At 44.9% G+C, this 10416-nt stretch overlaps 1 protein-coding gene and 1 pseudogene across 2 annotated transcripts in view; one reads left to right on the forward strand and one right to left on the reverse strand.

Annotated features, from left to right (window-relative positions):
* Cnnm2 (cyclin and CBS domain divalent metal cation transport mediator 2) overlaps positions 1 to 10416 on the forward strand; it is a 138021-nt gene that overhangs the window by 39089 nt on the left and 88516 nt on the right. The window lies entirely within an intron of this gene.
* LOC101983803 lies at positions 6083 to 6993 on the reverse strand (annotated as a pseudogene).

Consider the following 10416-nt stretch of genomic DNA (forward strand, 5'->3'; position numbering starts at 1 on the left):
CTGGAACTAGCTCTGTAGACCAGGCTGGTCTCGAACTCACAGAGATCCGCCTGCCTCTGCCTCCCAAGTGCTGGGATTAAAGGCATGCACCACCACCGCCCAATAAAATTATTTTGTAGCTACTTCATAGCTGTAATTTTGCTACTGCTATGAATCATAAATATCTGATATGTGATCCCTATGGGGTCATGACCCATAGGTTGAGAACCACTGATGATGGCTAGGCAGGCCCTCTATTGAGTTACAGTCTTAGCCCTGCATGCTTTTGATTGATTGTCTTTGGATTGAGGGTAGAGAGAGGCTCTTGTTCTATTCTCCATATACTAAGATTAAGAATGGAGAACTGTGAACTCTAACCACAGTTCCCTGAGGAGCTGCTCCCACCTGACTAGAGAGTAGAGCATCAGATGGCTGCAATATACCCAGCTCTCATTAGCTACTCTCTTGTGGATATTAGTATGTCAACTGGGCATAGTTTGTTCAGACTATAGCTCTGTGATGCTTTGATGACTTTCTCTAAGGATCTTTGAGTTTCCTTGTGAAGAAAAATTAAATTGTGTTCATCCTAATACTGCTGAAACATTAATACAATTATGATATACATGATTGCAGGCCCTTGAGCGCTGCCATTTGGTTCAGTGGCAGGCACACTATTGTCATTGTTGTGTTAATGAGAATGGGACTTAGTAGGCTGTTGTCTTTGTACCTGAAGACTTGGAAGACAAATCACACCGCAAGGCTTTTTACAACGTCCCTGGACTAGAATAGAGTGCTCATGGGAGCAGAGTGACAGTTGTCAACAGGGCAGCTCCTGATCTCATTGAGTACTGTTTGCTTCAGTTTTCTGTTTCTGTTTTAAAGTGTCTGGTGTTTGCTCGTCCTAACTTTGGGCATTTTTTTTCTCCTTACAAAACAAGTTAGCTTTGTTGGATGATGGCATACGCGTCTATTCCCAGTATTTAGGAGCTGGGAGTAGGAGGGCCAAGAGGTCAAGGCCTCCTCTGACTTTATGGTGGTGCACTGTAGCACGCTAAAGTTCACGTATGGGTGGAGGTCAGCAGACTATCTGGAGTCACTCCTCGCCTCCCGCCTCACTTTGAGCAGCACCTCTCTTGTTGCTTTGCCAGTGTACTGGGGTTACAGGTATGGAGCACTGCATCTAGCTTTCTGTAATTAAATTTATCGTATCCCCCATGTGTGTGATATGGATTTGTGAGTGCATAAGCACATGTCCATGTGTATGGGAGTTAGCGGACAACTTTTGGGGAGGAAGCGCTCTCAATCCAATGTCCTGGACATTGAACCAAGCTGTCAGGCTTGGGCTGCAAACACCCTTCCCTTTGGAGCCATCTTGCTGGCCTTCCAGGTCACGTTTTGTTCCCATCATTGCATCAGCCCCGCAGCCTTTGCCAGAATCCATGGACAACAACATCAGGCAGCACGTGTCCTCCAGGCTGTTTGGGAGTCGTGGTTTCTAGAACTTCGTCATAGTCTGGCTCTGCATTGCTCTTGTTGAGGATTGTACCATCAGAAAGTCTTGTTTTCTGAGGAATCCTTCCGTTTGGAACCCTGTGTGACTTGTTGATTCTCAGTTGTCCTTGGTGGACTTATGTACTTCACAGAGAAACTAGCAGAAGTTGTACTTCTTAAAGCACTGTTGCTGGCAGGTCACCCATCGAGCGCTGTACTTAGGTATCAGAGAACCCTTGGTTGAGCATTGCACGTATTGGCCACATGTCTTGGGTGGTGAGCTGGGGGGCTCTGCTGATCTTGGTTGGAGGGTGGCTGCCTATTGGTTGATCTAAGATGGGATTATCGAGGTCACCCGGCTTTGCTTTGTCTTGGGGGCAACCTCACTAGAAGATAAAGGGCAAATGGAAATGCATGTTTTTCTTATATTCAACATGCCAGCTACATACTAAAGAACATTCCAGTTTGGAGCTGTTGTCAACCTATTTGACCAAAAGTCAATTATCTGTGCAAATATACAGGTAAAAGAAAAAAAACCTCAGAGTTGCAATGTCCTTCAGATGTCCCTTTAGATGCCACTGTCGTAGGCCCTTTGCTGTGGTAGGCCTCCCTGAGCCTCCTCTGTTAGCAGCCTGCTGCTTGTCTTTCCTAGTGCACTGATTGCTGTCGTCTGTTATCGGTCCATCTCACTAGACTGTGAGTTCTATAGAGGACAAGGACCATATCTGTCCTACTGGTTAGCCTGAAGCCTGTAGTAACCACACAATAAATGCTTGTCACAGGAAAGCTGCCATGATTCTATCTCCAGAAGACGAGGGGTTTTTATTGGGCTTTGTATGGCAAGCAAATTCCCATAGAGATGTGGTGGAGGGAAGGAAAAGCGCCTACCACTGCCAGTTTTCAGGAGGGGGGGCAGCTCCCCTGGAGGTCTGGGAGGGGCCTGGCTGCCTTCTGCAAGTGTCACCAGAACTAAAGCTCTGGTTAGGAGTTGGCTGGCTGACTTCAGGGCTTTTTAGCCAGCTGTTTTCTTCAGTGTATTGATTTTTGACTCTTGAGATGTTTGAGCAGCTGGACACAAATTCTTCTTGTGTATGTGAGCGTCTGTGTTCGGAATTAGATGGCAGCACTTGCAGTGTTTAGGGAATACATCTTAAGCTTATTCCTGCACTGCAGTATGATTTTGTGGCTTGAATTTATATTCAGTAAATTTATATTACAGAATAGACCTTGGGATGTTTGGAAAATTAACATTAATAAAGTTAATAAATAAATCATTAAAAAACACCAAAAGAAAGAACTTGGAAAGAACTAGGTTTCTCTCCCTTGTTCATATTTAATTAATTACTTTATTATTATTTTTGTTTTGTTTTTGCTTTTCAATACAGTGTTTCTGTAAGTTACCTAGCTGTCCTGAAACTCATTCTGTAGATCATGTTGGCCTTGAACTCAGAGATCCATTTGCCTCTGCCTCCCAAGTGCTGGGATCAAAGGTGTGTGCCACCACCACCCAGCTATTATTTATTTTGTGTGTCTCTGTGTGTGTGTGTTTTCTTTGCATATATGTCTGTTCACCCATTGTAACATGAATAATAAAAACTCAGAGACAGACACTTCAACCTGAAGATCAGAAAAGCAAAGCAACCAGCCACTGGCTCTTACCTCTACCTCAGACTGAAATGGCAATCCTGCCTCCACGAATCCTCAGATTGAGACTGAGTATGAGACCTGCCTCCTCCCATTTTATATTCCTCTCTAGTGTTGGGACTAAAGGCATGTACCACTACTGCCTGGCCTCTATGGCTAACTAGTGTGGTTACTGGGATTAAAGGTGTGTGCCATCACTGCCTGATCAGTGTGGCTATTTTACTTTTGATCTTCAGGCAAGCTTTATTTATTAAAATACAAGTGAAATATCACTACACCATGTGTGCTGGTTCTTATGGAGATCAGGAGAGAGTGTCGGATCCCATGAACTGGAATTACAGAGGGTTGTGAGCCACCATGTGGGTGCTGGGAATCTGTGCAAGAGCAAGTGCTCTTAACACTAAACCGTCTCCAGCACAGAGGACCTCAGGAGTCTTCTAGCCAGAGAGCAAACAGGTCCTGCCCCCTGTGGGGCCCCCTTGATGGTTGGTACACTCAGGCTCTGCGTATAAGAGGTCAGCTTGGAGACTACAGTCTTTTGTACATACTCTCCCCATGATGTATCTCACCGCTAGGCAGCGGCCTCTCCTGGCCTGGTGTGCCATGGTATTCAGTGCTGTCTCGGTCTGCAGAAAGCAAGCTCTCCCAGTGTCCACACCTACTTTGCCATTAGAATTTCCCGAGTAGCCGGGCAGTGGTGGCGTAAGCCTTTAATCCCAGCACTCGGGAGGCAGAAGCAGGCGGATCTCTGTGAGTTCGAGACCAGCCTGGTCTACAAGAGCTAGTTCCAGGACAGGCTCCAAATCCACAGAGAAACCCTGTCTCGAAAAACCAAAAAAAAAAAAGAATTTCCCCGAGTACAAAGCTAGTGTATTGGTTTAACCTTGCATATGAGGGGGCTTGGGGCACTTTGTGGACCACCTCTCATTAGCAGTCAACTAAACTGCTGTAGAAGTTAGTGAGAACTCAGCTTTCACAATGTAAGTTGGAAATGTCCAGTGTTGTTCCCAAGTGGGTAGAACATGGTTTGATAGAAGTGGGCCAAGAAATTAGCAGTGATATTGAAGGGGGAATAAGGGAGGCTCTGTGTACATACAACAGACAGCTTTTTCAATCACATGTAAAATGTCTAGTAATTGTAGACAGAGAAAGCACCAGTTGCTTTCACATTGCTGTGACCAAAACACCTGTCTTAATGAACTTATGGGGGAGAATTTATTTTGGTTCATAGTTGGAAGGTTTTTATTATCTTGCTGGGGAAGACATGGCAGGCAGTTTTAGACCAAGGTTTTGGGAAAATGTGGAAGAGACCCAGCAGTGGACCAGAAGGCACAGTACAACTGCTAGCATGGGCAACTATAACCTTGAAAGACCGAGCCCCAGTGGCCTTTTGCCAGAGAGGTCCACCTTCTAAAGGCTCCAGAGCCACAGCGGTGCCAGCTGGGCAACAAGCATTCAAAACACAAGCTTGTGGGGGACATCCAGACTGCAGCCAGTACAGAGCATGGGAGATTTGGGGTGAAGGGTGGGCGGGGATGCAAATGATATCTCTAAGAGGGAGTATGCCTGAGAGCTGAGTGGCAAATATGAAAGTTTTGTTTAAAATGGGAGCAGGAAGTGGAGCTGCTGGAGAAGATTCTGAGGAGAAAATCAGGGTAGTTTAGAGACCCAGCGGCCAGGAGAGGAGTTGGGTGGACAGAGAGAGCTGCCAGTAGTCCCCAAGGAAGTTTCACATGCAGCTAACCACTGAGAGGCAGCACCTCACAGATAGCTGCATAGCTACATGATACAAAAATGTGTTTTTGTGTGTGTATTTCATGATGATGCCTGTGTTCAGTATGATGTTTGTCCAACACTTTCATTGTATACTTAGGCAAAAATGTCTCAAGACCTCTATTCTAAAACACTCTGGTCTTCTGTACTTAGAAACTTAAACCTACGTTTAGAAATACTCAAGTATTGATTGGCTATTTACTAACCATAGTGGATTAGCGAGTGGTATATTTTGAAGTGTAGATGGTGGGTCCCTGGCCTTGGTGAAGAGCAGAGCCTGGTTGTTCCTCCTAACAAACATCCTCAGGTGGCACGGCTGAAGAACAGCCATCCACTGGTCCTGATTCAGTGGTTCAGAGTCAGGACTCTCGAGCCTGGAGTTGGCATAGCAGCCACTTCTGTTGGTTCTCTTTTTCTTCTTGAGATAGGATGACACCATGTAGCCCTGGCTGGTCTGGAACTCCCGTGTAAACCAGATCTTAAACTCAGAGATCTGCCTGCCTTTGCCTCCTGAGTGCTAGGATAAAAGGCGTGTGCCACCATGCCCAGACTGCTGATTCTTGAGATAAAAGCAAGCTGCCAGTTCAGCTCAGGGTGGAGGAGGACAAATAAGCTGTTTTCCCATGAATCATTGCATGCCTGCAGGGTATGGGGGGAGGAATGGTTGGCGGTTAGCACCTAAGATGATCTGTCAAGGCACCCAGACAGTCGCTTAGATTAATATAGTATCAAACTAAGAATCAGATAGATTCAGAGTGAGGCTTGACTGAATGAATGTGAGTGTGCACCCTATTAGGATGTAAGTCAATGGGGGCAGGGGTTTTACCTGAGTAGCCATTGCTTTATTTCCAGAGTCAAGAGCTGGGCCTTGCTTGTGGGTGACAGGGACTCAGGTATGAGAAGAAAAGTGGAGAGGCCAGAGTGGCCGCTGAGGGATTGGTATAGCCGAGGTCAGCCAGAGAAGGCTTAGAAATAATAGAGCCTGATGCCAGAGCTTGTCAAAGAGCAAAACCTTTTACCTGGCATCTCAGAAGACTAGACAGCATCTATGCACTGGCAGACCTCAAGTGCCAGCCCGAGTCACGTGCTGGAGACTGAGATGCGCTAGAGAGACCTGCTTCAGAAAGGAGAACCAGGTCTCTGTGGCAGTAACAAGGCCTGGAAGATAGGAAAAGGAGGAGGCGCAGCCTTGGCATTCACATCTGCAGATGGGCTGAGTGAGGGTAATGTGACCAAGGGCAAGTCTGCCCTGAAGAAACGGCTAGGCAAAGATGAATGCAGGCATGCCCCATGAGGGCGGTGAGTCTTTTTTTTTTTTTTTACATATACACATTTTAATAATATAATTTTTTAAAGATGCAGTTATTTTTAAAACTGAGACAAAATATGATAAAAAAAAACAGAAAGTGTGTTTAATTAACTGACAACAGAGAAAGCTGGTAAAGAAACGCAGGTGAATGTGGTCAGGTAAGAATTAGAACCGAGGAGCTCCATAATCATCTGGCATCCATTCAATGTTGTACCTATGGTTAGAAATGTACATGATAGGAACTCCAGGGATCTTCCGGATTCTTCGTTTGAGGTCCCGATCAACTGTAGCCACAATGTAGCACTTGTGCTGAGTGACTCTCTGTACCAAGCAGTCATCAGCATAGGTTCCTTTGTGTGTGCACGGAAGTCGGTCAGGTCGTGGATCCTTGGCGATTCTCAGTGCCACTCGGTACTTCTGGCCCGTTTTCTCAATTTCAGCCATCACACATCAGTTATACAAGGGACACACTTGGCGTACAGACAGTCCATCATGGACTGCACTAAGTCGAGTTTGGCTTTGATGGAAAAGTTGAAGTTGGTATCAACAAGGATGTGGTACGGTGGACCCAGCTGTGTATTGTACTGGAAGAACAAGCAGGAAGGATGTTGGGGGACTTCTCTTTCCTTCAGCGCACTGGGATCTTTCTTCTCTTTCTTTTTAGGCTTTAATCTATCCTTTTCTTTAAGTCTCTTATCTCTGAGACTAAGCATTCGCTTCATGGTCGCATATCTTCTTGTTTTCTTTTGCTTCCCCATGTTCACGCTGCACTCCTGTTTCTTCCGGAATCACTTACTGCGCCGAGGGTGGTGAGTCTTAGCCGTCTGTGGGGTGTCGTCATAGCTACAATGTGGAATGTGACAAAAACTGCATTTGAGTGAGTTTCTGGTTGTTTGGTGCAAAATAATTCTGCAGTAATGAGAGTCTCGGTGGAAGGCTTCCCAATCAGTATTAGGGTTCCAGAGTTAATTTTTTTTAATGTGATCTTATTATATGTGGTGGTTTGAAGGTTTGAAATAATCAAAGCTATATACATGTAACTGAGAAAGGACACAAAGTTGCAGTGTGCGATAATAGCCTGTCTCCCTCTTTAGACACAGGGAATTGGTGTCTGCTCTGTTTGTGTTAAATGAGCCTGAGGAGGAGAGTGGTTGAAATTGTTAGCTAAGATTACTAGGGAAAAAAGACTTAGAGGAGGGAGAGAGAGAGAGATGAAGCAGATTAGCTAGGGGCATTAACACTGAGAGGTGTGGAGTTCCTGGGATGCTGATGTATGAGAATTTCAAGGCACCAGTGCCCTGTGCTGTGTGTATTGTGTGCTCTTCTGCTATTTATTCCCCATGACTCCTCCTGGAAGATGCTAGCTTTGTTTGGCTTTTGGTTTTATGAGACAGGGTCTCTCTTATATATCTCTGACTTAAGATATGTGTTAGCCAATAAGAAGCTAGAGCTAATGGGTCAAGCAGTGATTTAATTAATATAGTTTCTATGTGGTTATTTCGGAGCTGTGTAGCTGGGAACAGACAATCAGCCTTCCTCCAACATCTGACTGTCCTGGAATTCTCTATGTAGACCAGGCTGGGCTTGGACTCAGAGTTTCTGGGATTAAAGGCCCTCTGGGCTTTTTCAGTTTTCTCCCTGTCTGTCTGTCTGTCTGTCTGTCTGTCTGTCTGTCTGTCAGTCTCTCTTTATGTATCTGTCTCTGTATATGTACAGGTATATGTGGAGGTCAGAGGGTGACACTTGGTGTCCTGCTTTATCTCTCTTCCTTATTCAGTTGAGACAGGGTCTCTCACTGAACCTGGGGCTAGGCTGGTGGCCAGTAAGCCACAGCCACTCTTTCCACTCCCACAGTGCTGGGGATACAGAGTGCGGCCACACCCATCCTTTTACATAGTGCTGGGATCAGAACTCTGGTCCCCATGCTAATTGCTTTTATGAACTGAGCCATCTCACCAGCCCCGGGTGTTTTGTTTGGGGGCATTGATACTCTTTGTCACTGTGCTGAGAACGGCACTAAGATGGCCTCACAAATGTTAGCTGCTTTGGTTCAGCATTGTCACTGCCAATAATTGCACGAAATGTGGGACAGATACTGTTCTTGAACACAGGAAATGGAAGGCCCAAAGAGAATGAAGCAGGAGACAGGGGCACACTGTGTTCTCCTAGGCCTCAGGATGCAGGCTAGCAGTGTGGCCGTGGGTGATTCTGGGAGCTCCTACATATATTACCTTATTTGATGTGGAAATCAGTAGTTGATACATTTGCGCATAAACCTGCTCTAATGGAAAGTAGCATACATGTTGCAAAAGTGGCTTTATTTGGCTCTAAGGAAATCCTCATCAGTCATTTCCAACCTGTGGCTGGTGTCCCATAGGTGTCCCAGTGTAGCTGTGAATGTGGCCCACCAGATACAATGTAGATGACACTGTTGTATCACAATGTCCCAAGATTGGACATCCCTGCCTAAGTCTGTGGTTTGTAGACAAGTTTTGTTTCCATATCAAATTTTATTATTTTATGTATATGTGAGTATTACCTGTGTGTAGTCTAGGTGGCACGTTTGAGCAGAGTAGTGCCCATAGAAGCCAGAAGCCAGAGCTGCATCCCTGGAACTGGAGTTGTAGACAGTTGTGAGCTGCCATGTGGGCTCTGGGAATCAAACCTGGAATCTTTGGAAGAGCTGCCAGTGCTCTTAATCACCGAGGCTTCTCTCTAGCCCCCACTGTTTACATATTAGTTTGAGAATCTTAAACAAAACATGTACTTTTCCTTGATGACGAATGCAGTCTTATGCACACACAGACGTGTTGGCTACAATTTAGGAGCTATCCAGGTTCTGCAGCACAGACGGAGCACCTAGTGGGCTTAGCTCGTGATTCGCTGCTAACTTCACAAACGTGAATTGAGTTAAAACACCCAATTTATAAAATCCACTTTTTCTCTTTACCAATACTATACTTAAAACCAACATTTAACTGTTCCATCTGTAATCGAGGGTAAGAGCCTTCAGCCCAGTTTGGAAGCCATGATTGTGTATTGGTCAGTGAGCTTGATTCCCAGGAATCAAGACTTAGTAACATTGGCCATCAGCTTTCCCCTCAATAGCTCCAGAAGTCACCTGTGAATGGGCATTTTCAAAAGGGAAGGTCTTGAGTTCTGAAAGTTAAACAGATCAGGAATATTAAGTATACAATGCAGAGTGAGCACCCAATATCAACTCCAGATGTCAGGTGAACAATGGCTTTTGTAGTAAGATTGGTTCTTCTTATTTTCATGGCTTCCTGAGTGTACAAGACAGGCCCAATTTAAATTCTGGATACCACGTTCCACTAGGTGGATAGGAGTGAGTCTGCCTTCTTTCACAAGCAGCTTTTGCCCGTCTGCATAATCAGGCTTCTGCTCCCGTGCCCTGGCAAGTAGGTCAGGAGGAGCAGGGGAACCTTCCATTACCTCTTGGCCATCCCAGTAGTTCAAATAGTTGAGAAGGCATTGTCTTTGAGCAGTAACTAGTAAAGGCTGGATTACTCTTTGGCAAGTAATGTGGTCTTTTCTAAACACTTTAATGTGGTTAGCTTTCTTTTTGTCATTTTTTTGGGGAGGGGGGAGGGTTGGTGAGGTGGGAGGGAGAGGGAGAGTTACTTCAGTAAATAAAGGTTTATTTGGTCCTTTGTATGTTTGAGAAGATTCTTGATTTATATGTGTTTTTGGAGTGAATTTTGATTAACTCTACTTAAAGTATTGTTTGCATAAGTATTGGGATTAAGAAAAAGTTGTATGTTGAGTTTGTTCCCATCAGCTACTGGAGGCAGCCTCTCCAGTGAAAACTGAACTAGGTACCAATCTGAGTATAGCAGAACATCCTTAGGAATTATTCATTGTTTTTGTTGTTTTGCCAGTCATGCCTGGTTCTACCCTAGATTTCTGAACTACCCTAACCACTATGTTTTTAAGGTCTCATTTCTGCAAGTGGACCCAAGAACTTTTCAAGCACTTAGGCAACTTGGAACTGTTATCTGGGGTGGCACATTTCTGATAACGGGCACCACAGAAGTTTCTGTTTGCCATGACGTTCATAATGCCTCTGGCTATATTTGCATTTATTCAAAGAATTAATCTACTCCTTTGGTCTTTTTTTTTTATTTTTTATTTTATTTTTTTATTTATTAAGAAAGAAAAAAAAATTTTCCGCCTCCTCCCAGCCTCCCACTCCTCCCACT

Source organism: Microtus ochrogaster, chromosome 8 (genome assembly GCF_000317375.1).
Source record: "Microtus ochrogaster isolate Prairie Vole_2 chromosome 8, MicOch1.0, whole genome shotgun sequence".
Classification (NCBI taxonomy): Eukaryota; Metazoa; Chordata; class Mammalia; order Rodentia; family Cricetidae; genus Microtus; species Microtus ochrogaster.